This window comes from Ambystoma mexicanum, chromosome 2p (assembly GCF_040938575.1).
Source record: "Ambystoma mexicanum isolate Mex_15411 chromosome 2p, UKY_AmexF1_1, whole genome shotgun sequence".
In the NCBI taxonomy this organism is placed as follows: Eukaryota; Metazoa; Chordata; class Amphibia; order Caudata; family Ambystomatidae; genus Ambystoma; species Ambystoma mexicanum.
Genome location: NC_090923.1, coordinates 736,946,367 through 736,972,506, shown reverse-complemented (window position 1 = coordinate 736,972,506; position 26,140 = coordinate 736,946,367).

Below are 26,140 nucleotides of genomic sequence, written 5' to 3'. Positions count from 1 at the left end.
CAAGATGGCGGTACCTGACCCATTGTTTTCACATGTGCTAAAATGAGAACAACTTGGGTAAGTTGCATTGGAATTTTTTTTAAGAACGATCGATGTATGTTCTAAAATACATTCCCGATCGATTGGGCCAATAACATTTCTGACTGAACTACCCCTTTAATTTGTACACCAAAGCTCTATTGATTTTTTGAGTTTTCTTTGATTCAGAGACAAAGGCCCTCGTTACGAGTTCAGCGGTAACCATGCCGCTATTGGCGGCATGGCTGCCGCCGAAATCGCATCGGGGTCCGGGTCCTCGGAATGAGGACTTACCGCGCCATTCCAAGTTTGGAAGGCCCGGTAATTCCTCCCTCCAAGGACCCGGACATGGTCCTTCCCCATTCCCATTTCAGCCCTAGTAGGGCTGAATAGGAATGGGAGAGGGAGCAAACAACGGGCCATTACGAGATGGCCCGTTGTTTACTCCCTCTTCCCCTTGCGGGACCCGGTAAGCACGCCTGGTTTTCCCAGGTGTTGCTTCCTGGGTCCTGCGAGGGGACCTCGTAATGCGGCGGTACGGAGTGAATGGTGCCGGCATCTTTTACGGCGCCGTTCACTCCGTACCGCCAGGGTTGTAATGAGGCCCATAGTTTGTATATTCAAATGTGTGGCTTCTATGTAATTATGGGGCCTTCCATTTTTGGGAAGAACTAAGTCTCTAAGAACCTCCAACTCGCCAACCTCCAAGGGAAAGTTGCAGGCTCCATTAGCTGCTCATCAAGACTGTGGGCCTCATCACGACTTGGGCGGTAACGGTAATGCTATTAGCGCGGGCGGTATTATCCCTACCGCCGAACTCCCGGCGCTAATAGCGCCGGATCATGAGTTTGGCGATAATTTAAGTCCCCATTCCGCACTGAGCCCATTCGGGAATGCCCCATTCCCCATTGGGCTCAATGGGGAATCTTCGCGCTAATACCGCCGGCGGATTTCCCGCCGGCGGTAATAGCGCAAATTTTCGGTGGATTTCCCCCCAGCTCAGAGCTGGGGCAAAATCCGCCGAACCCCTATTCGGCGGACACTTAAATCCAGTAGTAATAGAGCTACCGCCGGATTTAAGGGTTACTGCCGAAGTCGTGATGAGGCCCTGTGAGTTATTGCATATACCTATGTCGTTCTGACTGGATATCACGTGTTTCCGGTTGTCTTTAGGAAACGTGTGGCTCATACCTTCCGTTGTCAGTAGATTGGTCAATCAATTTATTTTCTAAACGGAAAAACCGCGCAAAAAAGGAAAATAGTAAGTGGAGCAACCCTGTTTCCAGGTGCTTTTCAAGAGTAGGGCTCTGGAATATGGATGCAACATCAATCTGTTAGTGGAGAGGATGTCCGAATATGAGAGGACTAGGCACATTAACAGTACCGAAAAGTATATCATGCACACTAGGGCACTAGCAGTTTTAATATTTACATTATTTTACTATGATGTACTATTTAGGGTGGTGAAGATATTCACAGAGGTGGTGTGATGCTACTGTAGTATGAGGTGCTTTTTAAGGTGATCCTAAATCCCTGAAAATTAGCCATGATTTTCATTTTAGTGAGCTGTGGGATTTTCAATGGTAGGGAGCAGAGCACGGGCAAGGGAACAGAGATGATGTTGAGCGAATGGGAAAGCAGGTTTTCGAATAGGGGGTGTAGTGGTTTACAGAGTCTTTTAAACAGGGACAGAAACCTGTGAATACATTTAAAGACCAACACAAGAATGTTAAAGGGTGATGCATAGAGAGCCAGCTGGTGGTCAGTGGATGGGCGCGGAGGCGCGGAGGCGCGGAGGGACAGCAGCAAGGGAGGGTTGTACAGGGTGCATGTCGGAAGTTGCGTACTGTGTTTTGGGGGAAAGGTGTAGAGGTGAATTCCCCAAAAGACAGTGCAAGTGTAATTAAGCCGGACCATAGTGGGGGTCGGGATGTTAGCTGAGAAATAGGTGAGATAGGGCCTCATTCCGAGTATGGCGGTAAAGGATAGCGGCCACCGCTAACGAGAGCGGTGGCGGTAATCCCTTACCGCCATACTCCGAGTTCCCTTAGCGCCATGGTGGTTTTAACGCCTGCTTTTAGCAGGCGTTAAAAACCATGGCGCTAAGGGACCTTGATGTTAATTACGCCACCGTAATTTACGGTGGCGTAATTGACGCCTTCCCCACTCCCATTATGCCCTATGGGGCAAGAATGGGAATGGGGAAGGGTAAATGGGGATTGGGGAATTACCGCCCCGCCAACCTTGGAATGGGGCGGTAATTCCGCCAACCACCAAGGCGCTGCCGGTCCGGGTACGGCGTCAACCAAGGCGTTAATAGCGCCATTGGTTAGCGCCGTACTCGGAATGAGGCCCATAGTGTTAATGTGTTTTTATTTACTTCACATAATTAGGTCGTATTCAGCAATGTATAAGTGACATAAGACTAGAGCTATATGCAGCAGTTGTTTTTGGGCACAGATAATAAGAAAATGTGTTGATGTATACAAAGTGAGCAGTCAGTTATAGAAGGGATAGAAGGGGCTTTCATGGGGGAGTTGCTATTCTGCTGTCAGTCTCAGGAGCTCTTTCAAGGTTAGGCAGTATTATTTTTGGCCAACCTGGAAGTTGTAGATTTGGTGTCACTTTTCACTTTCCAGAATGGTGGTGACAGGGAGGCCAGCCATAGACAGGTTGAGGAAGACTTGTGTTTATGTGGTCCTGGTGGGGCTACAAAGTTGGTGTCACGTTGTTACATGGTGGACTGGGCACCCTCCCGCATCGTTATGTGGGTGGCCTATGTTTCAGGCCGAGTTGTTGTGGGGAAGTGACATTAGGCCAGGGAGCATGGGGATGGGGGAAGGCACAGGGTTTCAGTTTTAGTTTCATGTAAAGGGGAATAAAGACGGTTCACCCTTATGCAGCCATGTAAGTGTCTCCATTATTCAAGCCTGTGAATGCGTGTGAAGCTTACTCCTGTTTAGGCCTGAGCGGGGTTGCTCAGGCCGACATTGGCGACGAGGACGTGCACAAACACACGCCCTATCGCACCTTGCGCCATCTCGCCAGAGCGCACACCAGTAGGAGAAGCACATGTGGGCCCGTAGCATGGGCTGTACTTCTGCCTGGACACTGTCTTGGAGGGTGCTGTCGGGCACGCCGCACGTGCGTCGGCGCGCCTCCACGCATAGGCAGGCGGGACTTTTGGTGAATAGACACTGGAAGAAGCAATACTAAGTATGAATGTGTTGTCATAGTGAGCCCACCCGATGGGGGCTCAAATGGGAATGGGGAATGTTTCACGGAATGGGGACTTATCGGGTCCTCCAAGGTCGGAATTACCCGGTAAGTCCCTATTCCGGGAACACGGACCCAGAATGCAGTAAGGGGGTAGCCATGGCGCTAATAGCTAGATATAAGCGCTAATAGCGCCATGGCTACCGCCTACCGCGTAATGAGGCCCATAGTTTGTGATGTAGAGAAGGACAGCGTGGAATGCGACAGAGAGGTAAAGCATGATGAGGAAACCATGGCCAAGGTCAGATCAGAAGCAAGACCCAATAAATATCAGATCCTGAGATCGAACTCAATGAGATTCGTCACAATTGATTATGAATCCATGGTTCTGCAGGACTGAAGTTACTTCCGAGATAGATTAGGGGAAGCCCAGCCTAGGCTCAGTGGGAGTCACTAAAATTAAAATGTCGTGGTAAGTAAAAATAGAGATCCCATTCTTGTGGAGGGGGCCCACCAGTTCCTTGGTAAACACCTAGGAAGCTGCTAGTGCTGATTCCCTAAAGCAATCCTTTGGAACGTCTGCTGATTGGGATGAATCGGGATGTGTATGTAAGCATCAGCCAAATCTAGCAATACTAGTCAATCACCCATAGATATAAGGGGATTTATTCACTGCAGTGTTTCCATTTTGATATGGGCTTGAGACATAAACTGCTGAAACAGCTACTGGTCCAGCACTAGTGGCTATCCCCTTGAGCTCTAGAGCAGCAGAAAAGCAGTTGATTGAACCCCTGCAACTTGCTCGTTTTGGGGAAATTGACAAATGACCTCTTTCTTCAAAAGTGGTGAATCCTTAACTGGATCATCTTTTTTTAGTCCTTGGCTCTGGGCCTTGTAATACATACTATAATCCAATTCAGAGCCAGGGCAGCAAAACTCCAGATGGTAAACATCTTCGAAGATGGACTTTACTCAACTGTCTGAAATGGAGGCTTCCCACATGGTAACGCATTGGGGCAGCAAAGCCCCTACCACCGATGCAGAATGATAGTCAGGCTCTAGTCTCGTGGCTTCTGAAAAGAGTGTCCTTGACGCCTGGATGATCCACCATTTCTTGTTGATTTTCTCTATTAATCTTCTCTTATGAAGCATGAAAAACAACCCTTTCCGAATGAAAGCTGCAGTTATTGGGTTTGAATCTGAGATGTTGTGCTTGCTTACACTCCTTACGCACACAGTATACATTGACGTCCAGTTCACCCTTTAACTGAGTCCCATCTCACGGTTAGGGAGAAAGGAGTGGGACATTGTGGGCTACGATGGTAAACACTCATTGCAGCAATCACACTTTGGAAACCCATAAAAAAGGGATCAAAAACACAGAACAGGTGAAAAGATATGGACACAGGTTGCCACAGTGGGTGAGACTGCAGAGTGTGAATGAGTAGGAGAGGGCAGTATGAAAGACTAGGAAGGAGCAGAGGAATACGATATAGGAAAGCCAGGAAGAGGCTGGAGAGAGAGAAGATCAGTAGAGAGAAAAATAGTTCAAGCGTGGTAAGGCATTGGAGGAAGACAAGGACAAAAGAGGAGAGAAAGGAAGAAAGTGAATGGAAGTATTGGAGAAGAGACGGATCAGAGCAAGATGGAGGAGGTTGAAGGAGAGACATGGAAATAGGATGGGGAGTAATCAGGAGCAAAGTAAAACACAGAATGAAGGAAGGTGCTGACAGTCAGTCCAGGGTAATAAGTCAGCACAGGCCAATCCAGAAAGAACAACAATTAAAAGGGGCGCTGCTGAGAGGTAAAAAGGCGAGAATAGTGAGGCCAAAGCTGGGGTATAGTTATGATACCAGTGCTTGTGCATTTGAGAGCCTTGTGGACCTGAGGCCAGAGACTAGTGGAAGCAAAATCTAAAGGCCCAAAGAAAGATGATTGCTGAGAGTAAGAGAAGTGATGGGCAGGCTAGGATGCATAGTCGGCACATGCATATAAATTACACAAATTCATCTGAAAACCTACATACATGTGAAACTGGCCCAATGCGGTGAGCCCTCTAAACTGGTATCTCCTCCCCCCTGCTCGCCCAGTCCTTTTCTCTCTGTATACTCCCTTGTTATGTACAGCTCTCTTTTACTTGCTAGATAGGTTTGCACTATACAAACCACACAAAGGCATACATACATACATACATAGGTAAATGTTTTCTTTTCTGCCGTGCAAAAAGAATTTGTATTCAGAATAACTGCTTACTAAGAAGAGCTGCAGTCAAAACAATGACTACTTTTCTCATCCAACTGCTCATTCAAATCCTTGTTTGGTGAAATGTGTTGAAACTGTGCTTTATAAGCCCCAGCAATAAGATGTGAGCCTAAGTGCCAAGACAATTTTTTTCACACCTGGTATGGGATCCCTTGAGAGCCCGCCCAATGGGGTTGAAGGCGAATACCACAATTACGCACACTCCATAGTAAATACAACCTGCTTAGGGAAATAGACCGGAGAGTGCTTTGCAAGGATAATAAGGTTTATTATACAAAATACAAATGTCAGTAAAGGACTCTGCTGCCCGAGAGCGCTCTGATCAGGTCACATAAAAACATTTGCTTAAAAAGGGCAACATTGTCATAAACATATAAGACAACTTGGGGCACCCGATTGGTGGGGACCCTATACATGGGCCTGTTCCATAGTGGATACCAGGCTGCAATTGGTTAGTTCTTCTCGGTCCATCAGGATTAACCTGGGTCAGCTGGACTCAGCCTCACAGTGATGGTCGGCTCACACATTCAGAACACTGTATCTAACTAAACTAGCGTGCTAAAACAGAATATTAACTCATTGTGGCAGGCACCTGGGCGTCACGGTAAATGGTGCCAGGGAACTGGGAGGATAAAATACAGTTATGCTGGCCTACACATTCAAGGCTTCATTGATACCACAGTTCCCACTCTCCTTTCCCCGAGATATTGATCTTAAATGTATGTTCTCTGGTACTTCTGGCTGCAGGGAGCATGTAGCTCGGAATGTGAGAATGTGAGAAATATAGCCGTGCACCAGTGGTCGAAGTGTATGAAAAAAAGTAGTGGAACTATGTTCTCTACTGGCCTGGACCGCTCCTCACAAACTCCATCGCCATGCCCCCTCCCATGCATAATACAAACTCCAAAACAGATGTGGCTGCTGTTTAAGTGAACGTCAAGTGCAGTGCACTGAAAGTGCAAGTTTCAACTTCTTCCTAACTTTTATTATAAAACTAAACCATTCCGGAACGGTTTCTTTTTAAAATAAAAGTATAGGAACAGTAAAACTTAATTAAAAGAAGTATAGGAGCACCACTCCTGACCGCTCCCGCCCACTTCGACTACTGCCGTACACGCTTAGATCTCTGATGGGTGCTTAATGAAGAGTGGGACCTGGGAGTCGTGATCTGATCAGCAAAGGCAAAGGTGTAGGGGTTGAATCAATGGTGTGGAGCAGGCTCCGACCTGGTTGGGTGGGGGTTAGAGGGCGACTGGCATTTTAGTGGAGATGGATGGACACAGCGCAAAGTCTGGTGTTGTCTCACGCTTAGGGCACATTTCAGAGAGAGATACTAGATATTCGCAACACTATGAGGCTGAGATGGAAGTGGACTTCCGTGAGAACAAGGCTCGTGCGGAGCCAACATGGTGTTCAGGTATTGGGTATTGTGAACTGTATCTGTCATCAACTCTTCCCTTTATGGCCGAATACACAATGGAGCCTAAGGCTCCATGCTTTTCTAGTGCCAAGCAGTTATATCTAAGAGCTACAGGGGATTCTATATGCAGTCTAATATGCAGGGTGCTCCCCCCTTGTATGTTAGATCATTTCGTATGGTGTTCGTCGCATTTGGAAATGCCTAGGTGGGTGGGATAAACTCATTTCCATCCCAACACTACGTTCAACACTTAAACACTATGCAGAAGATCCGGTGACATAAATTCACATGCTTGTAGTCATTTTTGGACACAGTCCTGCAGTTGTTGTCATGCATAATGTGCATAACATTTACAGTTGTACAACAATGTTGAACATGTTCATGTTTTATTTTGTACAACAAGCAATTGGATATGCACTATCAGATATCGGAAACACACATATGAGATGTGGCACAATTGCAAGTTGGATACCGGGGAAATGAGGTTGGTGGGGTTTGTCCCTCATGCCACACTCAGTCTACACCATTGGCTGCATTATCCAAAAACCTCACAATTATAACACAAGCCTGGCCACTCTGCCAACATCGTAGCTTCTTAGGTAGATGCGATATGGATGTAAGGTCTTTGATGATGAAGAGTGGGACTCATTGTAAAGAGGATATGTAAGTCGTCTAGACATTACCCCAGGTCCCTCCTCCTGATAGCAGTGCTTACAAAGTGAGGCATACCAAAGCAAACATGCTACAGATCGACAAACAGAAAAAAAATAAGAGACAGAACGGCAAAACTTTCATGTTGTACAGCACACCAGTGTGTTTATTACTGAATAACCAAATAACCAAATCAAATGTATTAACCGCCCAAAGGACTCTTGACTGAAACATGCAAATCCCATAATCACCAATGTTTATGCATTCTCAGGACACGAAAGAATGTGGGAGAGCACTGGTATCTGTCAGCACATATGAAAAAGAGGAAACCAGTGAACTAAGCGGCTCTCCTTCCTCTAATTAATATGTCCACTGCACAGAAGTAAGACCCCCCATGCTCAAGTGCATACAGAAGATGAGGTTGTCTGAATTGGTCTGATAGTCAACAGCGTATGTTTGTCTGTACAGGAGGGCAGAGTGACCTCTGACGGGCCCATAGGACTAGAGCTCGCCCTCGAGTACTTTAAGACGAGATAGCTGCACCTTGAGGTGTTTGGGGTGCATGATTCTCTTACTCCAACACCAATCAATAAGGACAACTCAATGGTTTGGCAAAGGGAAGTCCGTTTAATGACAAGTACAAAAAACGGGGAAACATGGAAATCAACAGTGATGCTATCGCCCGTCTCACTTCATCTCCCACAATCTTCATTAATACAGCAATATTTATAGTCAAAATTTGTCATCATTGACGTGTAACACTCATAAACTTGTCATGCAATTCTATTGGTTGGAAAAGGTAATTTATGTATAGGTGCTTTATCTGTATATGGTAATGTAGTGTTAGGATTGGGTAACTCTTATCGGGTGGGCTCCTATGCCCTTCCCTCTACATTACTCATGTAGGCATCACAAAAAGTACAACGTCTCATTGGGTCTACTAACTATAGGACCTTAGATTATTTGGCCCACTGTGATTGGACTGGCTACAACTCTAAACATAAATCTCCACTTTAATTAGCAGCATGCAGAATGGTCACCCAGATGCGGCATGCCCCATGGTTCACCCTGCCTCCCTTCCATCAATCAGTACTTTAGGGCTAGGTGTCAATTAGTTGGCTGAGGATGGCCTCGAAACTGTAGCTTCTTGTCAGGAAAAGCTATGGTATATCCTGCTTTGGGTGACATCAGACGTTGGTACCTCTTCGTGCTTGGCTGGTCACGTGTTAGCACACTGTGAATCGGCTTTGTTTTCCTTCTATTTGTGCATTTAATTCTCCTTTTCGTTCTCCACCTGGCTGGGCCGCCTTATCTCGACCTTCACCCTTCACGGGGCAGGCTGCTCTTCTCTAAAGTTTCAACTCTCTGAGGTTGCCATCTGCCTCCCTCTCTTGGTTTGGCCTTGATTTCCTAGGCACGGCATGCTCCTTGCTGAGTTTCGATTCTGCTATCTGTTTGGTCTTTGGTAATCTGGGTTAATTCTGCTTTTGTATAAAGTGGATTGCATTTATATAATGTGCTTCGTTGAGGTAGATATATATAGTTGGCGCTTGCCGCTCTATTCTTCTACTTAGCATAGCAAGCCGCACTGTTTTCTTAGCTTCTTGCGTTACAAGCCTATGTACAGGCGTTAGCTGGTTGCATACTTTCATCTAGCTTTACAGTCACGTTTCTTTATATTTCAACATCATCTCTTCTTCTATGTCTGTGATATCCTTATCCTATCCTTATCTTATTCATCTTAGTGTGTCGTCTTTTGGTTGTTGTTCATTCATCTGTACGTCTGTCCGGGCCCTCGTGACATCACCATTTGTCTATTTACTTCGATTAAGGCCTTTTGAGTTTCTTCTGGGACAGTGGTCAAGCAATCTTCATTTCGTGTCATTTGATGGTATGGTTGTCTCAATGGATACCTTACAGTCCATGGTTGTCTGGTTATTGGCACTTCAATAGGTATTGCTCTTCTGATTGGCACCGGGCAAAGCCCTATCGCCATTCTCTGCTGGTTTATTTGCTCATCATAAGTCACATATCTTGGCGTGTACGTCAAAATGGGTGGCTGGAGTCCAGGCCATATCTGGGACCTCCTCTACACTCCCCCCTCTGGTCAGTTTATCAACCACTTCCGCTTCCTCCTTTGTGTTCATCTTACTTGGTTCTTCTGTGTCTATTTCTTCTTCGTCTTCTAGGTTTGTACATGATGGCAAGAATGAGTGTCTTTTTGGAGTGCATATTTTTATCACTCCTTTCAGGATTCCTGGTGTTTTTACATGTTCGTCTTTATTCCATGTCATTAGTTGAGATTGTTAATTCGGGCTGCAATAGATCACTTTCCCTTCATAGTTTCTTTGTTTCTTGGGGTACAAGAACTTTGTTCCTTCTGGCGCATATTCGCTGGCCTTCACAAAGTCTCTTATTTCTTCATCAGTTAGGTCTCTGGGCTTCCACCCTGGTTTGACATCGATCATGATCTTCATCCCTATGGCTTTTCTCGCAGTTTTCTGGCATTGCGATATTATTGTTTTGATGATGCAAATTACTAGTAATATCATCACTAGCAGGGCTCCCAGGAACTTGAATGTGTCTGCCATCCATTGTGGGACCCATGAGAATAGTGATCCAAACCAGCTGTCGTCATCAACTTCATCAGTTTCGTTGATCATCTGGTTCTGCAGGTTTGTTAGCATGCCTATGGCTTCTGTTAAAGTTCCATTTTCTTCGTCATGAGAAGGTATAAATGTGCAACATTATTCTCCAATTTTTGCACAAACGCCTCCATCCATAGCTGTGATCATGTCAAGTAGATATCTGTTCTGGAGAGTCATCAGTCGGATTTCTCTTAACTCTTACTTGATTGCATTGAATCCTTTTATTGTCGAGTTGATGGTTTGCAGTAATTCCCATCTGGTGATTTTCAACCATTTAGTATTTGCTCCAACCTGTAATATTGGCATGAGGATTGTTGTGAACACTGATGAGGTGAGGCTAAACAGCCTGTGTTCATATGGGATTGCATGGAATGCTTCTTCTGATTTGGCAGAGAAGTAATTCTCTCTCTTCCTTCGGGATACCAGTTTCACAGATCTCCTTTTCCTCAGGTGAGCATCTGCTTTCGGGAAACTGTCAATATTCAGGTCACCTTTCGGGATCACTAATGCTGCAACGTGGACGTTCACTATTGTGCATATGCCTCCCCAGTTTTTCAGCAGTCTTATGTATGCTTTGGATCCACACGCCCAATAACGATCCATAATTACTTCAGTCCCATGCGTCATTCCTGGAACCTCAAAAATGTGTCCACAGTTCTGGTTCTCTCCCATCTTCCTCATGCCATTGTTCCTGAAGCACAATTTCGGGCTTTCCAGTGGTACCATATGCAGGGCTCCTCCTCTGTCTTCAACCCATGTCAGTAATCTTGTGAGTTTCGGCCATAAAGGTTTGCACAACCTCTGTGAGTTCTCTATTGCTTCCTTATAGGCTCCAAAGACCATCCATGCTCAGCAGATCACCACTACTTCTTCCCATCCATCTGGTGAAAGCACTGTTCCCTAAATCTGCATTTGGCCTCTGTTCTTCCAATTTTTTGCCTCTTCTAGAGTTTTTCCTTGGACATTTAGCTTTGGGTTCACTTCCCATCTGATTGCGGCTCCCTTAACTCCAGGCTTCTCATACCTGATCACATGATTCCTAGTATGGGCCCTGTTTCTCGTCTTGATGTCCTGTATATAATCATCTTCATCGAGGTAACTTGTCTCGGTTGCCCATATCAATGAGGCATCCTTCCCCATGAACTGACCTCTGGTGTTGCACGTTGCTACATGTGACAGACAGTGTGCTGTCGGGACATCAATTTCTACAGCCATGCTGTACGGTAGAAGTGCACATACAAAGCATTCTCCCTCTGAATTCCGTCTTCCAACTTCCTTCATGTGTTGGTACCAAATCTTGTTCCCCAGGTGCGCTGTGCTATCCAGGTAATCGTTCAGTTCATTGTTGTCTTCCTGAGGGCTTCTCTTGATTCTTAGTGTCTTCCTGTCGTTTGTTATAACTGCATCCCTAAAAGCATCTGTATGGCTTTTCCTTGCTGGAGAACTCTCGGTTATTCTGGTTCAAGGTGCAGGACTCTTTTTCTGCATCAATGGGGTAGATGGAGGTTTTCCAGTTCTCTCCTTCTCTTCTTGCATTCTCTTTTGGCCCTCTATAAGTGCCTTTATCAACCACCAGCCTGTCACTGGCCCAGTGTATGGTTGCATCGTAGGCCTGGTACTTGTCCCTCGTGTTGGGCCATGCATGCTTGTAGATTAAATCTCTGTCGGTTTGTTTTTCAGTTCCTCTTGTAGTTTTCTTACTCTGGTTATGTGCGGTAGTAGAAGATCCACTAACATTTGTGTCCTTGCGGTGAGTTTTTCTGAGGCCGCTTCAGTCCTCTTGAGGGCTTGTGATATAACCGCTTTTGTTGGCCTTTCTCTTGATTCTCCTCGATTCCTCTCATTATTTCCTGGGACTGGGTTCTCAGCAGGCAATCTCATCTTCTCTGCTGATTTTGTTTGCGGTTCTGCAGTTATTGATACTAGGCCCATCTCGTGTGCATTCTGTGTGTGTGTGCGTGTATGCGTCAATGCTATGTTTTTATTCATCTCGTGCTGACCCTGTCTCCAGCTTTTCTCTTCATTCACTACACCAAGTGTGTGTGTGTGTCACTGCTAATTACATTCATCTTCATTTAATTTACTTTACCATCATATTTTCTCAGAACTGGAATGACTATATAAGGTCTGGGCGCTTTTGTGGGTTTCATGTGTAGATCATCAGGTGGGTGCACTGAAACTGGAATGCTTCGTGCACCAATAAAAAATGCAGTTCTGATCGTTAATGACAGGAAAATAATGACAATTATAATACATAAGCACATTATGATTCGATGCGTACGGCGGCAGCAATTTCTTCCAGAGAAGCGAGGGTGCCTCTCTGCTTGTGGGAGGACCAGGTTACTGTTCTGGGCCCCCATCTCGATCATTCGACAAATGTTAGTGTTATTGTTCCCCCACTTAATATCGTTCCTTGGACAGTTTGTGTCATAAAGTGTCAAGTGCTTTGTGAATGTCCCCCCTCTTGCGGCAGGTAATTGTCTTTAAATACAGGATATATTTCCTTTGCTAAACTATGGGAAAAATATATCACAATAACACACCGATGAGACACTTTTACTGTGCATGTTCAAAATACGTACGTTCCCAGTCCAATCCTCTAAATTGCTTCAGTCCAGAGGACATATTGGACACTCGACAGTACGATGAAATAGGGAAACAATGATAACAATATAACAATTAATTCTTGACTCTGCTTCCTCGATCTGTCCCTCGGCGGAAAGTTTCTTAGAATCTCACAAGATAATCTCTCTGATGATTTGAAAGTTCCACTTGAAGGATTATTCCATGCAGGAGCATTCCCAATTGTGCAATATTTGCTGGATCTCGGATGAATGTGGGGGTGTCGATTTCGATAGGCCTCCCCACTAATTCAGGAAAGTCAGCCAATATGCTGAAAAAGACACAGTGCACCAGTCTGCTGTCTTCTAGTGAAAGGGACATTTGTCCTGTCTTGCTGGGTTCAGGATTATAAATTCTTTCCTTGACGTGAACAATGCTTGCACTGTCCAGTCATCTGGAATGCGACCAATATGCTGATTTTGATTAACAAGTTGCTCAAATGTTCGGCGTTTGCTGGATCTCGTATAAAAGTCAACGTATCTGTGGTTCTTCCGACAATAGATGGGCACTCTTCGATTATGCGAAAGAAAAGGGCGTTGATGAGTTCACTTAGAATTGTCTGCGGTGGAAGCATTTCTGTCCTTTTCAATGTACTCCGGGAGTACGATGAAGGCTTCTGCAATGACAGTAAGCAGGTGCCAGATTACCTTCTCTTTGGCAGGATCTTGTAGAAAGTCTGCGACACTGGTGACCCTCCCTACCAGTGACGGATACAATGCCAATACTAAGTGAAAGTAGGTGAATACGTCCTTTGTGATGTCTATGCTGGGGGACACCATAAGTGCTGCCAAATAAAGTGTCGGGACTGTGTGACTCAGGATACTGTATCTGCTTTCAATGTAAAAAGTCCTACATCAAAGTTTATAGTCTTTTCCTCAACAAGGCTTAAGTGTGACTTGGTTCAAAAATGTGTGTCGACAAAACGTGTTGTGGCTTATGTGCGCAATTTCTTCTTCACCCTGCAACTAGGATGCACAGAGTGTCCGTCTTTATGTCCTTATCCTCTTTTTGTCTAGAGGAAGGGTCCAAGTAAAGCCACAACTTGCAAAGAGAAATTCCTTGTCTTTTCTTTGCTGCTCATGCGTCCTTCTTCCTCGTCATAGATCTCGTCTGCACGTGCTGTGGTTCTTCTCCGTCATCTGTAGTCTCTTCGCAGTGGGGTGCAGCTATGGGGCTTTCTCCGATATAGGGCTTAATGTCATTGAGAAAAATCCATGCTCTCCTGCCCAGTAGTTTCACAGCTGATGGAGTGCAGTCCTCCATGATGAAAGGACCATTGAATCTTGGCTCGTCCCACCTTTTCCTCGTATGGTTCTTCACCAGCACAGCATCTCCAGGGAAGACGAGTGGAACATGCAGACCTTGAGCTGGGTCTGTTGCAGCGTCCCCTCTGTGTTTTGTGTTGTGCTGCACCCTTTTCATCGTCGCTGCAGCTGGTCTGAAATTACAGTAAGGCTGGATGTCATGCAGTTCAGGTATTTTTCCATTTCGGATCCAAGGACCTCTCGGATTGGCTGGGCATCACATCTAGCTCTATCTCGCGGGTAAGGGAAGTCTTCATCCTCCTCCCTGTGACTCGTGTGGCGAAAGATGATGATCGGAGCCTGGTTGGTTCCGAAGAGCATACAATGCCAATGGAAGGCAGTGCAACCATCCCCTCTTTAGAGTGAGCTTCAACTTGGCTATCCTTTCCTTTAACAAGCCGTTGAGCCTCTCACAAATTCCATTACCTTCTGGATGATACGCCAACGAGAACTTGTGCTTTATACCAAGCAACAAGCTAATCTGTTCAAAGACTGTATTTACAAAATGAGCCCCATTATCTGACCTCATCACTTCACACAACCCCCACCTAGGGAACACTGCCCTCACTAGGAATTTGGCCGCACAGGTAGAGTCTGGGTGTGTACATGGACCTGCTTCTATCCACCTAGAGAATGGACACACCACAACAATTAAGCATCTGTACCCATTGCATACTTGAATCATGTCGACATAATGGACATGCAGATGCTGAAAGTGCCCATTTGGCCTGGGGATGACTTCTCTCATTACTTTTAATGCGTGCCCAGCGGTGAATTGCTGGCAGAAAACGGTGGTGTGGAAGGTTGGCCCAGAGCAATTGCCAGTGGTTTAGATTCATTCGAAACCTTCCACCCATCACTTTTGTGGTCAGTTTGTTTCTCCTTGTGAGAGAGGGTATGCCCAGACGTGGGTCCCTTGCTCGCTGCGCCACAGGGAACCAGGCTGCACCTCACTGAGGAGGTCCAACAAGGCCGAAACATGTCTGGGGTTGCTTGGTTTTCTGTGCAGAGGGGACCTGGCCTAGCAGTTCGGGCTGGGCTGCTACCTTCGGTGGCGGCAGCTGCTGACTGATTTGCACATGGCTGGTCCCCTTTTGCAATGGCGCAGATGGGCTAAAAAACGGTGGTGTGGAAGGTTGGCCCAGAGCAATTGCCAGTGGTTTAGATTCATTCGAAACCTTTCACCCATCACTTTTGTGGTCAGTTTGTTTCTCCTTGTGAGAGAGGGTATGCCCAGACGTGGGTCCCTTGCTCGCTGCGCCACAGGGAACCAGGCTGCACCTCACTGAGGAGGTCCAACAAGGCCGAAACATGTCTGGGGTTGCTTGGTTTTCTGTGCAGAGGGGACCTGGCCTAGCAGTTCGGGCTGGGCTGCTACCTTCGGTGGCGGCAGCTGCTGACTGATTTGCACATGGCTGGTCCCCTTTTGCAATGGCGCAGACGGGCTAAAAAACGGTGGTGTGGAAGGTTGGCCCAGAGCAATTGCCAGTGGTTTAGATTCATTCGAAACCTTCCACCCATCACTTTTGTGGTCAGTTTGTTTCTCCTTGTGAGAGAGGGTATGCCCAGACGTGGGTCCCTTGCTCGCTGCGCCACAGGGAACCAGGCTGCACCTCACTGAGGAGGTCCAACAAGGCCGAAACATGTCTGGGGTTGTTTGGTTTTCTGTGCAGAGGGGACCTGGCCTAGCAGTTCGAGCTGGGCTGCTACCTTCGGTGGCGGCAGCTGCTGACTGATTTGCACATGGCTGGTCCCCTTTTGCAATGGCGCAGACGGGCTAAAAAACGGTGGTGTGGAAGGTTGGCCGAGAGCAATTGCCAGTGGTTTAGATTCATTCGAAACCTTCCACCCATCACTTTTGTGGTCAGTTTGTTTCTCCTTGTGAGAGAGGGTATGCCCAGACGTGGGTCCCTTGCTCGCTGCGCCACAGGGAACCAGGCTGCACCTCACTGAGGAGGTCCAACAAGGCCGAAACATGTCTGGGGTTGCTTGGTTTTCTGTGCAGAGGGGACCTGGCCTAGCAGTTCGGGCTGGGCTGCTACCTTCGGTGGCGGCAGCTGCTGACTGATTTGCACATGGCTGGTCCCCTTTTGCAATGGCGCAGACGGGCTAAAAAACGGTGGTGTGGAAGGTTGGCCCAGAGCAATTGGCAGTGGTTTAGATTCATTCGAAACCTTCCACCCATCACTTTTGTGGTCAGTTTGTTTCTCCTTGTGAGAGAGGGTATGCCCAGACGTGGGTCCCTTGCTCACTGCGCCACAGGGAACCAGGCTGCACCTCACTGAGGAGGTCCAACAAGGCCGAAACATGTCTGGGGTTGTTTGGTTTTCTGTGCAGAGGGGACCTGGCCTAGCAGTTCGAGCTGGGCTGCTACCTTCGGTGGCGGCAGCTGCTGACTGATTTGCACATGGCTGGTCCCCTTTTGCAATGGCGCAGACGGGCTAAAAAACGGTGGTGTGGAAGGTTGACCCAGAGCAATTGCCAGTGGTTTAGATTCATTCGAAACCTTCCACCCATCACTTTTGTGGTCAGTTTGTTTCTCCTTGTGAGAGAGGGTATGCCCAGACGTGGGTCCCTTGCTCGCTGCGCCACAGGGAACCAGGCTGCACCTCACTGAGGTGGTCCAACAAGGCCGAAACATGTCTGGGGTTGCTTGGTTTTCTGTGCAGAGGGGACCTGGCCTAGCAGTTCGGGCTGGGCTGCTACCTTCGGTGGCGGCAGCTGCTGACTGATTTGCACATGGCTGGTCCCCTTTTGCAATGGCGCAGACGGGCTAAAAAACGGTGGTGTGGAAGGTTGGCCCAGAGCAATTGCCAGTGGTTTAGATTCATTCGAAACCTCCCACCCATCACTTTTGTGGTCAGATTATGCAGTTCACCATAAAGAATGAAACATGCTCAGCTAAATTCGGTATGAACCAGTCTTCCGTGAGCGTTGCTGCTAGATTCTCTTTTGACATATGTATTGGGTAGTGTAATTGTTCCAACTCTATTTTTAGTAAGGCTACAGGCATTACTGGTTTACCAGTGCTATCCGGCCACCACAATCTGTCAGAAGGGTTTAAGGAACACCCTCGACGTTTCCACAGGTTTCTCTCATCCTGTGGTCCCTCCCCATGAAGCTCCATTAGTTGTGTCTGCCCAAGATCACTGTAGGTTTCAGGTGTGTTTCGTGTGACCATCATTCTTTCGTGGGTACACGCCACTTCCACTTCCATAACCTTTTCACTTTTGGATGCCATCCGCTTGGCTTCTGTGTCTGCTGCATGATTTCCGCGCGACACAAAATCTGTCCCTTTTGTATGGGTGGAGCATTTCACAACCACTATGCCCACTGGGAGCTGTAGTGCCTTAATCAGCCTGTCCAATAAGGCTGCGTGCTGCTCTGGTGTGCCGTCTGCTCGGAGGTAGACCCTCCTTTTCCAGCGCGCTAAACCTGCGTGCACTGTTGACGTCACATAGGCAGAGTCGCTGTACACCGTTACTTCATGGTCTGCGTGATTCTCAATGACGAGTATCAACTCCAATAATTCTGCAGCCTGTGCTGAGTAATGAGATGGTATTCATGCACTGACGAGTACTCGAAATTCTCTGTTTGCTATGTGTTTCATCACAGCAACGCCTTTATATCTTTGTCCATCACTTTGTTCGATTCTCGAAGACCTGTCAATAAAGACGACCTCTCCACCTGGCAAGGCATTTTCTTTCACCCTGGGGATTTCATCATAGAATTCTTCATAGTTTGCACAGTCATGTATCGGATCTCCTTCAGTGACTGGCTCTTCTATGAACGTAGCTGGGTTCACTATTTTACATCAGACTATTTTAATCAATGGATTTGATATGATCACTTCATAAGCGGAAGCTCTCTGAGATGTCAATGTGCCTTTTGGTTTCTCTAATATGGCAGATAATGAGTGCTGGACGTATAGCGTCATGGAACATCCCATCACAATGGTTGTCACTTTCTCTATGGCGAGTCGTGCAAATCGCTCTCTTAAGTTCTGCAAACCCTTTTTCCATCGCCTCAGACCATTTAATCTTTTCCTTTGTCACCTGGGCCTTCTTTAGGGCCTGGAGTTAAGGCTTGGTATACGAGCTATAGTCGAAAACCCATGCCCTGACATAGTTGCATGGGCATAAAAAGCTCTGCATTTGCTTTATTGTATGTGGCTTAGCCGTGTTCAATATTGCTTTGGCCCTTTCTGGAGTCACCTTCTTTCCTTCATGTGAGATCAGCTGACCTATGTACAGCACTTCCTGTTGACAGTATTGTAGCTTTTCCTTGTCAACCTTATAACCCTTTTCAGCCAGTATAGTCAATAGCTGAACAGAATCATGCCTGCATTGCTCTTCTGTAGTACTGCAGATTAGGATGTCATCTACGTACTGTAAGATGACACTTTCTGATGCAATATTGCTCAGGTCCATCTGTAGAACTCTATTGAAAATTGACAGGGACTCCCAGTACCCCTGTGGCAGCCTTGTGCTTTTCAGATGCATTTGTCTGAACGTGAATGACGTCAGATCTTGTGAGTCACGGTGTAACGGAATTGAGAAAAAAGCATTTTTCAAGTCAATCACCGTGAAATATTTCGCCTCGACGGGTATATTACATAGAATTGTAGATGGATCAGGGACTAAAGGGAACTCGGCTTCAACAATATCGTTTAATGCTCTTAAATCCTGGATTAAACACCACAAACCCCCTTTTGACTTCTTGACAAGATAGACCGCCGTGTTACATGACGATTCTGACGTCACTAAGATGCCCTGGTCCATCATCGCAGTGATTGTCTTCGCAATCCCTTTGTCTACCTCTCTGGACATGGGATATTGTCAGACTCTCGGAAAAATTGCTCCTGGTTTCAATTTAATTTTCACTTCTCCCACCCCCTTCAAGAGGCCTACGTCATAGGGTCCTGTAGTCTATACTGAGACAGGTACTTTAGCTATATCCTCATCAAAATATTCTGGACGCTTCAGCGCCAACATCATTCTCCGAGGCACTTCTCTCCTGATCATTTTTACCCAGAATACGAGACTCACCTCCACCCTTGTCTCTTCTGAGTCTGGTTGTTCTTCAAACAGATCGTCATCGGTGACGTCAGTTACTCGATACCCTTCTCCAATGGCGATAATCGCACACCATTGTCTGCCTTCATCATCGTAGCCTTAGACCAGTGCTACTTTCCCTCGCACTACTGCAGCATGTATCATCAAGGGAAATACTTGTCCCTCCTCTTCTTGCATAGGTATTCTTGGTCTGAATAAAAACTCGTCAAGGGTTCTCATAGTTCTATCTGCGAGGCCTGGCAATCCTGCCATAAGCACACGCACGCCATATGCGAAGACCTCTGGCTCTAATGGTACAGTTCTCATGGCTATGTGTCCTGAGTATGCTCTGATTATTTCACATACATTTGAGTAATGCATCCCCGGAGTGGAGTATATTATGCCCTCCTCTGTAAACAAAATCGTCATGTTCAATTTTGTCATTAAGTCTCAACCCAAAATGTTTACTGGGGTCTGATGTGAGTAAAACAAAGGTACATTCATTTTGCACTCTCCCACGGAGACTGGGAGTGTGTCTGTAAAGGCAACTCGACTGTGAGCTCCTGCAAAAACTCTGAGTATCTATGGCCTCGCCAGACAAGGAAAACTTGCCTTCTCGTATGCACGAGCGTGTTGCACCTGTGTCAACTAGGAAGGAATATTCTTTACCCCCTATAATGACATTCACCCTGGGTTCCCTATGAGGGTCTGGTGTCACTGATAGGATAGAGCACATCAGGGGTCCCAGTGAGCTGTTCTCATTCATATATAAGTTTGGCCCAATGTACACGTTGGGATTTTCTCCATTCCCAGTGTTGCCTCCCCTTCCAGAGTTTATGCTCTGAGAAGGTTGCGGTGATGCCTGTTGGGATTGTCCTTGTGGCAAATTTCCCATGTTCGATGGTTGCCCCCCTTGTGCACCTTGCTGCACTCCTGGCACTTGCTGTTGCACTGTGTGATTCTGTGCAACGCCCTGTTGTGAGGTTGCAGGTGGATTCGCCGTGCCTGCTCCAATTCCTTGGCTATTTTGCCACGTGCCTTGACTTTTGCATGTGCGCACTAAATGCCCCGTCATTCCACACAGCCAACATACTGACGGTGGTCGGGTTATTTGTCCATTTGACATATCTGGACTACCATCCTGCACATTTTGGAAACCTCCTTGATTATTTTGAAAACCTCCCTGATTGCTCTGCCATCCTCTTCCTCTAAAACCTCTTCCCCTTTGGTAAAATCCTATGTTACCCTGGTTGTTCTGCTGTGGATTAGCCGCTTGCTGCATGTTCTTCTCGGCTGTGTTAGTTAACATGGCTCCTTCGAAAGCATACTTCGATAATTTCTTTTGCACCAGCTTTGCTTCCTCGCCCTTTCGAGTTGCCTCCTTTTTTCGATTCTTTTCTTGTAACAATCTACAGTAATGTGCGATAGTTAACTGTATTTCCGCTCAAGGTTTAGCCTCAACTCCTAGCAATTTCTTGAGCTGTTTCTGCACTGGTTCTGGCAACCCTTGGCACAATATATGGTAAAACACAGGTATATATTTTGTCCAAGATTCATGCATTTCGAGTATCCATGCGTCTTGAAAATTCTGGATTAACGGATCTTCTGACTCCTTCATTTTTCGAGTCATTATAGCTCCCATATCAGAAGTGTCTGGGTAAGGCACTCTTAATGCTATCCATACTGCAGATCTGCAATTGTTAAATGGCGCTACGTCGTGCACATTGTTAATTGTGGTTACACCAGGGTACCCTGCCCGTGTCCACACATCGTCTGCTCTCTCACCAAGTATGGCGATCAGCAGACCTTTAATGTCCTCTATAGCCATTGTGACTCCCCCTGTCATTTTTTCTAACTCATGTATCCACTTCCCGGCTCCCGATGTCAGCATTGGAAGCTTATTTTTCAGGTTTTCACGATCCATGTGTGGCCATGGATTGTGGTCTTGCTCCCCCCTTTTCTAGCAGCGGAAATTGGAATGCGCAGCCTTCTTTCTCTTCTCTCATAGCTCTCCTGTCTATCGCAGGGGTAATATTCCTGCATCGCCTTCTACCTGGCAATGTCCTCAATCTGTCTACATAGGCTGGTGATGACACCCCCTCTGACCATGGGGTGTTCGTTCATGCCGGTCAGACTCTGCGGTAGACACTGATGTCCTCGGTGCGTACTCACAAGCATCTGACCATCGTACCCCTTTGTCTCTTGGGAGCCACCTTTCGCGCCGTCTCCCTTCTTCATTTGCCTCGCGCTTCGTCTCTTCTCCAGAGTCGGACATTGATTGTTCCCAATTCACGCAACTCCTTTGTTTCATCATCATTTTTACTGATTTCTAATCTGTCCAGGGACAGCTTCCTGCTCCTGCTACTTTGGGTGACATCCTCCATGTCATATAGCTGAGTGCTCTCCAGGCGCTCGTCTTCCCCCTCTCCTTGGGATATTTGTTCTAGCCCCATTTCATCTTATATTTTATCGATCGTTTCCCCGATGCTTCTGGTGTCGAAGTCATCTTCATTAAAAGCCTTAGACGTGCCTGGTACTGAGTCGTATGCAGGAAAGAATTCTTCAATGTCCTCCCAGTCTACCACTGGATCGGGTTTTTTAACTTCCCTCTCCAAATATTCGAGATCGCGTGCCCTCTGTCTACACTTACGTTCAATATCATCATCAAATTCTTTGCGTTTCTTCGCCTCTTCTTTGACCTTATCTTCTTCCCTTCTCCTTTCATTTCTACATTCATCTGCCCTTCGAACTTCCTCATACCTTTGTCTCCTTATCTTCTTTTCACGTACCCTTTGCTCTTCTTCTAACCTTTGCTGTTTCTGTTTGTTTAGGGCATAGACTGCTCTCTGTTTGCGATCGAGCTGTTTTTCTTGCTCTTCGCGATATAGCTGTTCTTGCCTCAGTCTATCGTTCCGTCTTATCCTTTCATCCCTTAACTCCTTTTCTTTCTCCTTTCTCTGTGCCTCATCTAAACTCTCTTTAGGTCTCACATCATCACTTCCTTTCCCATCGAATTTCAATAAGATTTGTCTTCCCATCCATTCATCTTTTGCAAATGCTATATCATCAATTCTGTATTCACTTCCTTTCCATTTCATTCCCTCTCTCTGCTTATCGAGAAATGCTCTAGTCTGTGCCTGATCCTTCCTTTCATCATCGCGTCTCTCTTTATCCCTCGGGACTGCAGAGGTAAGATTCTGGTCCTGATCCTTCCCTCGGTTTTCGTCACTACTGTAAGTAGGTGACTCATATGCGGGGTTGCTGTACCCTGTGGCTGCTTTGAGCTCCCTTAATGGGTAGAGTCCCTCAGGCTTACATCCCTCGGGTTCTGTTTTGGGCGGGGCAGGTGGCGCCGTAGGCGTGTCACCCCACTCCATGCATACATGTAATATCCAGTCTGCAGGTGACTCATCCTCCTTTTGCTGTTCGAACATTTTCCAGAGTTCTAGAATAGCAAGGCGTTTCTCTAACTTTTGCCTGTATATGTGGCTTGCGAGTATGTCGTCATATGCTGTAAAACGGCTTTAGATAAAGACCCATTTTGCGGCCATGGCATAAACATCTTGTGGCCGGTACCCTTAACCAACTCAGTGCTATATTTCTTAAGCTTGGGTGCGTGTTTCGGCAGTTGCTTACATAAGTGTGCTAATGGAATGATGTCTTCCATGCTTAAATCTGTTTCTACTCCTCTTATACAATGCTTTTCAATGCTTTCGTGCAATTTTAACACTTCCAGCAATATGAGCGAGCACCAAACACTGCAAACTCCAATCCAATTTATTCCCGCCAAAATCTTTTATATCACTAATTTAGTCAAAAACATCAATCCGTGTACGATTCCATCTCAACTATCGAATCGCACAAACCTTAATCGGCTCTCACACAAAACACACAAAAGTCTTCCTTCATGTATAATGGCACGAAAGAACATGTAAGACAGACTCTTAACAGACTAGACAGACACCAGCTGGGCACAAATATCTCTGCCTCTAATTATTACCCCTACATGGAGTTTAAATGAACCCCTTTTACAAAGTCTTTAAATGTGGTAGTAGCCTTGTCGTCCCCTATTATGTGGGGCTCTGAGTTCACGTTTCTTCTGACCGCTATATTAAAGCTCAGGAATAAGGCGTATCCTCCCTCTTCTCAGGTGTCCTCCATGGTAGCCTCTAATTTCTCAGGTGTCCACCCTGGTATTCTCTAATTTCTCAGGTGTCCACCCTGGTATCCTTTTACTTCTCAGGTGTTCACCCTGGTATCCTTTAACTTCTCAATTATTCTCGAGTCATTATCCCCTTATATATATATACAGTCTTCTCTACTTCTGACTATTTTGTTTTTTCCACCTCCCTCCGTTACCTTCTCCCTTTACTTGTTCTAAAGCCTATGACATTTGCCAAAGCACTCAATTTTTTCTTCACTCACCGTTCGCATCGTTCCTCTCTGGTCCCTTGGGATCACCACCTCCATTACCGCCTCCTTCAGTTTTTCGCCTGATCCGCTGCCCGTAGGAATGGGAAGGGTTATGGTTTTTTAAAACGCGTGCCTTCAGGCCCCACTGCAGTTTTGGAACAATTATACTACCATTGTCCTCAGGAAGCTTCACAGTCTACTCAGCTGAATGGCGAAGGATTCGTGATATTGCTGAAGTCCTAGAGTTACTTTGTGTCGACGGTCAACAGGTGTCTTATCAATAATCAATAATCAATAATCGATGGTTTGAACCATCCTCTGCTACCAAGTGTACAGGAGGGCAGGGTGACCTCTGATGGGCCCATAGGATCAGATCTTGAGGTGGTTGGGGTGCAGGATTCTCTTACTCCAACACCAATCAATAAGGACAACTCAATGGTTTGGCAAAGGGAAGTCCGTTTAATGACAAGTACAAAAAATGGGGAAACATGGAAATCAACAGTGATGCGATCGCCGGTCTCGCTTGAACTCCCACAATCTTCATTCAAACAGAAATATTTATAGTCAAAAGTCATCATCATTGACGTGTAACACTCATGAACTTGTCATGCAATTCTATTGGTTGGAAAAGGTAATTTATGTATAGGTGCTATATCTGTATATGGTAATGGAGTGTTAGGATTGGGTAACTCTTATTGGGTGGGCTCCTATGCCCTTCCCTCTACATTACTCATGTAGGCGTCACAAAAAGTATGACGTCTCATTGGTTCTACTAACTATAGGACCTTAGATTATTTGGCCCACTGTGATTGGGCTGCCTACAACTCTAAGCATAAATCTCCACTTTAATTGGCAGCATGCAGAATGGTCACCCAGATGCGGCATGCCCCATGGTTCACCCTGCCTCCCTTCCATCAATCAGTACTTTAGGGCTATGTGTCAGTTAGTTGGCTGAGGATGGCCTCGAAACTGTAGCTTCTTGTCAGGAAAAGTTATGGTATCTCTTGCTTTGGGTGACATCAGACGTTGGTACCTCTTCGCACTTGGCTGGCCACGTGTTAGCACACTGTGAATCGGCTTAGTTTTCCTTCTATTTGTGTATTTAATTCTCCTTTTCGGCCTCCACCTGCCTGGGCCCCCTTATCTCGACCTTCACAGGGCAGGCTGCTCTGCTCTTAAGTTTCGTTTCTCTGAGGTTGCCATCCGCCTCCCTCTCTTGGGTTGGCCTTGATTTCCTAGGCACAGCCTGCTCCTTACTGAGTTTTGTTTCCGCTGTCTCTCTTCTCGCTTTATCTGAAATGATAATCCTGGCCTGTTTGGTCTTTGGTAATCTGGGTTAATTATGCTTTTGTATAAAGTGGATTGCACTTATATATCGTGCTTCATTGAGGTAGATATATATAGTTGGCGCTTGCCGCTCTATTCTTCTACTAAGCATAGAAAGCTGCACTGTTTTCTTAGCTTCTTGCATTACAAGCCTATGTACATGCGTTAGCTGATTGCATACTTTCATTTAGCTTTACAGTCACGTTTCTTTATATTTCAAAATCGTGTCTTCTTTATGTCTGTGATCTCCTTATACATGGTGTTTCGTCTTAGTGTGTCATCTTTTGGTTGTTGTTCGTTCATTCGTACGTCTGTCCGGGCCCTCGTGACATCACCATTTGTCTTCGATTAAGGCCTTTTGAGTTTCTTCTGGGACAATTTTCAAACAATCTTCATTTTGTGTCATTTGCTGGTATGGTTATCTCGATGGATACCTTACAGTCCCTGGTTGTCTGGTTATTGGCACTTCAATAGGTATTGCTCTTCTGATTGGCACTGGGCAAAGCCCTATCACCGCTCTCTGCTGGTTTATTTGCTCATCATAAGTCACATATCTTGGCGTGAACGTTCCTGGAACTTCAAAATGGGTGGCTGGAGTGCCGGCTGTACCTGGAACCTTCTCTACATGTGACCAATCAAATGCAACAAACAGCTTTCTGAATTCCCAGAAAATCATTTTCTCTTTCTACTGGAAAGATGGATAGGAAGAGAAGTCCAGAAAGCCAACCATGAGACCATACATGGCTTTCTAAAAAGAAAAGTTCATATTTCTTTCAGTCTGCTAGCAAATAATGTATTATTGAAATGGTATCCTAAAACAGTTTAACGTGACTATCTCTGAAACCTCAATAGAGTTGACTGCAGGGAACAGTGCATCCACCAAAGACCCACTCCTAGATGAAATAAGGGACCTACTATGAGATGGGTAAATAGCAAATCATGAAGGCATTATGCTGTCAAAGATGTATCAGCTGCTAAACTACCCCTAAACCTCCTGCATTGCTAAATAGCAGCTCCATCTCGATGGAGGCTGCTGGATAGAAAATCCAAAATGATCTTGATGGAACTCATCCACATTGGGACAATTTGCTAAATGTATCATCCCCCAGATCATCGGCCAACACTAATGGATGCAGAATGTATTTTAGAATTGCTATGTCTGTGCTACCAGGAATCTTGATTCTGAAGTCCCACCTGCTCCCACTT